At 50.7% G+C, this 5,302-nt stretch overlaps 1 long non-coding RNA gene across 1 annotated transcript; it reads right to left on the bottom strand.

Moving 5' to 3' along the window:
- Nucleotides 1-654: 654 nt before the first annotated feature.
- On the bottom strand, nt 655-3,953 carry LOC148816231 (uncharacterized). Its single transcript, XR_016094752.1, has 4 exons — nt 3,813-3,953; nt 2,268-2,321; nt 1,746-1,802; nt 655-798 (listed from the first exon to the last, which is right to left on the bottom strand). It is a non-coding gene; the product is annotated as an uncharacterized LOC148816231 (long non-coding RNA).
- Nucleotides 3,954-5,302: the final 1,349 nt, after the last annotated feature.

Genomic DNA, 5,302 nt, shown 5'->3' with positions numbered 1-5,302 from the left:
GTTTTCTCTCTTCTCTTTTCTGCTGGGAATAAACCTTTACTTGTTCCTTTGCAGCCTGCGCATGCTGACGCAGCTCCCCACCTGAACTACTTCTATGGCCTAAAGCAGAGAGGGCACACCACAGCTAATGACTATCTTGTCGGGGTTCAGATGCTACGCAACGCTGGGCCAGGTCAGTTCTGGGCTGGGAGGGAAAAAAAAACAGCTGCTGTAAGTAGCGCTGATGGACTAGTAGGTGGCGCCTATGCATCTGTACCACAAGTTCCTAACCAGTGCCCCAGTTTGGTGAATGGGATCACTGGGCTGTAGCAAGTTCTGTCCTTCGGATGAGACATTGGACTGACGCCCTGGCTACTTGGTCAGTAAAGATCTCAGCGGTGTCAACCTCCAATGTCCCGGTTAAATTGTACCCTGCTCTAGCACAACCTGGCCTTCCTAATCTGAACTCAATCGATGAATCGCAGTTGGTTATTCCTCCCTTCGATCTGCTGTGCAGTGGGGCCACACTCCAGTTGGAATTTCACTAACTGCATTATTATACAGGTGCGTGTGTGCTCAGGATCAAACATCAGGAAGAAAAAGAGCCATTGCCACATTAATAGGAGGCAGATTTAAGATGACACAGATATTATGAATTCCAGAAAGTAGCATGGCTCTCTGAGGTCAGCAGTTTATTTCATATACATTGCTGTGTGGTTCCCTCCTCTCCTGCAAATGTTATACTTGCAATTCCGCTCATAGCCAGTAGAGGGCCGAGGGCGTCGCTCTACCTTCCCTTCCTCAGATATTTCCACAGATCTGCAAACAGAAAGAGGGCATCCTACTTAAGCAGAACTTAACTTTTCACATTATGATTTTATTAAATCGGCCTTTGCTTGTTTCGGTAGGACTTAAGCTTAGTCTAAGCTAAAAACAAAAAGTGCATCTGTACAATGTCAAACTGGTGACACGGCGCTCATGTTTATTATTATTAATTATTTCGGATCAGGCGCATTGGCTAAGTACACCCGGCTTTCTCTTGTACTCTGCAACTTTTCTGTTCGGCTACGGCAAAGGGTCCAACTTCAGTCTTGGCTTTGAGCCGTTACACCACAGCCCCTACGTGATCTAGCCAGCAGCCAGCTCACAGCTCACAGCTCACAGCTGGCAGCCCCACTGGAGCTCAGCAGGTGTGAGCCTGGCCAGTACCTGGATGGGAGACCTCCTGGGAAAAACTGAGGTTGCTGCTGGAAGTGGTGTTAGTGGGGCCAGCAGGGGGCGCTCATCCTGCGGTCTGTGTGGGTATGGTGACGGGGACACTATACTGTAAAAAGGGCGCCATCCTTCGGATAAGACGTAAAACCGAGGTCCTGACTCTCTGTGGTCATTAAAAATCCCAGGGCGTTTCTCGAAAAGAGTAGGGGTGTTACCCCGGTGTCCTGGCCAAATTTCCCATTGGCCCTTATCAATCATGGCCTCCTAATAATCCCCATCTCTGAACTGGCTCCATCACTCTGCTCTCCTCCCCACTGAGAGCTGGTGTGTGGGGAGCGGACTGGCGCACTCTGGCTGCCGTTGCATCATCCAGGTGGGGCTGCACACTGGTGGTGGAGGGGATCCCCATTACCTGTAAAGTGCTTTGAGTGGAGTCTCCAGAAAAGCGCTATATAAGTGTAAGCTATTATTATTATTACATCCCAGCAGGAGGGGGACCAGGGGGCAAGCTGTGTGGAGGGAGGGGGGGAGACAGACTGAGGGCTACTCACGGTGGCCACGCCTCACCGCCGACCTCTTCCCCGTGTCCCTCGGCAGGGCGCCCCCACCTGGAACAACACAATCGCCGTCACCTCCAGACCCGCGTGGGTTTTGGTTTTTTTTTCCCGGCCTGGCGGCGAGAGAGCTCATTCCGTCGACCTGAACCCGCCGAGTAAAGTCGACGAGGCAACGCGATTCCTACCAGGCTTCCACATTTCGGAAGGGACCCCCAACAGAGAAACCAGTTGGGTATGTTGTAAGCAGCAATGGGTGCAGCTCTGTACACAAAGGGTTGTGGGTGCCTGGAACAGGTTAACCAGTGATGTTGCGGAAGCAGATCCGCTGTGGTCCCTTCAGGTTACAGATCTTCAGATCAATAACCTACTAACAGGCAAATGAATGAGATGGCTTTGCTATCCAAACAGCAAAGGAGACGGAAAGGCTGAGTCAGTTCAGTGCCAATCCTTTCACTTCTTGCAGTAACAACAGAAGATCACAGTCCAAACTCCCCCTGTCCTGTGAGACTCACTCACCAGGCAAGTCATGAAGGCGAGCAGCATCCTGGATTAATGAAGCGCTCTCTGTTGCTGGGGAAAAAAAAAAAAGATATAGGCCAGTTAATTGTATTTAAAAAGTTTTTTTGACTCCTAATAAGAAGTTGTAAAGTGTCCCAAAGGTCTTTTCAGGGAGTCCTCATGCTGTAGGCTGTAGGTGAATTAGGTCCCCCAGCTTAAACATGAAATATTTGATATGATTGTAACTCTTTTTGGGGTTATTTATCACAGAAAACAGAACCGCAGGTCCGAACAACCATTGCAAGTTCTCACACATTCTACTGTGTCCAGGCCTGATGCAGAGGGAGCTGTGGGGAGAAGCTATTCTATTGATCCTGTTGAGCCAATAACAAGCTGATTTAGTTCAATCAGGGTTGAGCTGGAAAGAAAATCTTGTGACACACAACAGCCTTCCAGGACCAGGACTGGACAGTCCTGCAAATACACTGACTGGCCCTCCAGAACCAGGACTGGACAGCCCTTCAAATACACTGACTGGCCCTCCAGGACCAGGACTGGACAGCCCTTCAAATACACTGACTGGCCCTCCAGAACCAGGACTGGACAGTTTACAGTTTCACTGACCAGCCCTCCAGAACCAGGACTGGACAGTTTACAGTTTCACTGACCAGCCCTCCAGGACCAGGACTGGACAGTCTACAGATTCACTGACCAGCCCTCCAGGACCAGGACTGGACAGCCCTTCAAATACACTGACTGGCCCTCCAGAACCAGGACTGGACAGCCCTTCAAATACACTGACTGGCCCTCCAGAACCAGGACTGGACAGTTTACAGTTTCACTGACCAGCCCTCCAGAACCAGGACTGGACAGTTTACAGTTTCACTGACCAGCCCTCCAGGACCAGGACTGGACAGTCTACAGATTCACTGACCAGCCCTCCAGGACCAGGACTGGACAGCTCTTCAAATACACTAACTGGCCCTCCAGGACCAGGACTGGACAGTCTACAGACTCACTGACCAGCCCTCCAGGAATAGGACTGGACAGCCCTGCAAATACACTGACTGGCCTTCCAGGACCAGGACTGGACAGCCCTTCAAATACACTAACTGGCCTTTCAGGACCAGGACTGGAAAGTCTACAGATTCACTGACCAGCCATTTCGGACCAAGATTGGACACTCTGCAGACACACACTGACCAGGCCTGCAGGACCAGGACTGGACAGTCTACAGATTCACTGACCAGCCCTCCAGGAACAGGACTGGACAGGCTCTGTTTTCCAGACAGCCACACCAGACTGCAGAGTGCAGTTTCTGCTTTTCGGTGGGGATTCCCCAAACAGTGGCTGACGACTCCTTGGCTGCCCCTGTCTCTGCTTGAGGATCACAGCTGTGAGTGTGTTAATTCAAAACTCAATGGTATCTGGAGCCTGTTTTTCTGAGATCAATAAATAGCTAAAAAGCAACAGCATCAAAAGGACCGGAAGTTCTGAGATGCAGGAAAATACAGAATGGACACAAACAATGAAGAGGCAGAAGCAGAGAGTAGAAGGTCTCACCTTCACTGCTCCCAGAGAGAAGATGCACAGCAGAGATGCAGACCAGCAGAATCCCCAATGCACAGCCACACCGCATGGTGTGCGATCCAGGAATCAAATCCTGTATCCAAGGAAAGGCAGAGACGTGGACACGGCTGTTGTGGATCGGAAAGTTCCAGAGAATGAAATTAAAACCCACTTGCAGTTTCTGGGAACTCTGCGTATCGGCTGAATCCCAGCGATCAGAGCTGGAGATATGGGACTGTGCGTTATCACCTCCACATCCCCTGGTAGATGCAAAACACAGAACCAGCCGGGGCAGTTCTGTCCGGAAGAAAAAAGATAAGTTAACCCCGAAATTCTCAAATGATGTCTTTTTCTTAACTCGGCTGTTTTTCTTATCTTATCAGATGCAACTGCAAAGCAGGTGCCCTTTTTTTTTAACACGCCGATGCAACCTCATCGTCTGTTCAGTTCAGGTTCCTCCAGCTGACACTACAAATTCCGCCCTCGAGAAAAGCACGCGGATGTTTCGGAAGATTAACGAGTTGGGGGGGGGGGGGGGGGGAAGAATATTTTGGACCAGTAATCAGCGTTCAGGGAAATCAGTCTACTACTGTGTGTTCCGATATTCCTCAACCCTGCAGAGCACAGTAGTAACCACTGGGGGGCACTCATCTCACAGTGCAAGAAAACTACAGCTGTTGTTCATATCTGCAACTCTTCCTTGATTCCCAAACTCTGCTCTGATTCACTCATCCACTCTAACACAACGGTTATCATACTGAAATCATCCATCTATTTTTCTAATCGATCCATCTCCAGGGTATTTTCCGTTTCAGGGTCGCAGGGCAGCCGGAGTCTATCCTGGCAAGCAACGGGCACAAGGCAGGGTACACCCTGGACAGGATGCCAATCCATCACAGGGCACGCACGGACCCAGTCATGCACACACTCACACCAGGGCCAATTCACCTACCAGGATGTAAAACCCACCCAAACTCCATGCAAACACAGGGGGGGAACATGCAAACTCCACCCAGACAGCACCCCAGGTCTGAAATTGAACCCGGATCCCCCGCGCTGTGAGGCAGCAATGTTAACCACTGCACCACCGTGCCACCCTCATACTAAACCAGACAAACCAGATTTTTAAAAAAAAATCGTTGTAAATATGATTCTGTACACTTGATTTCTATACTTAAGTCTGAGGGGTCATAGCAGTGTGTTAGTGTAACTACCTCCCAGCACCAGGGTTCTGGGACTGACTCAGATTTTGGGGGGGGGTCTGTCTGTGAGGAGTCTGCGCGGGGATGGGCTGTGAGTCCTGTTCCAGGGGAGAGCAGTCGTGTGCTCCCAGTCTCACCTTGAGTCTTTGGGATTCAGGCCCGGCTCCGGCTGCCTGCGATCCCTCCGCAGGGATGAGCTAGAGATCCACGGTATCCCATAGTGCTCTGGGGTGGGGGGGGCGCTGGAAGAAACACAAACAGGAGGAAGGACTGAGAGTTGTG

The sequence above is a fragment of the Atractosteus spatula genome, chromosome 23 (assembly GCF_055471065.1).
Source record: "Atractosteus spatula isolate fAtrSpa1 chromosome 23, fAtrSpa1.hap1, whole genome shotgun sequence".
In the NCBI taxonomy this organism is placed as follows: Eukaryota; Metazoa; Chordata; class Actinopteri; order Semionotiformes; family Lepisosteidae; genus Atractosteus; species Atractosteus spatula.
Note: the sequence above shows the minus strand (reverse complement) of the source record. Positions and strands in the feature narration are given on the sequence as shown.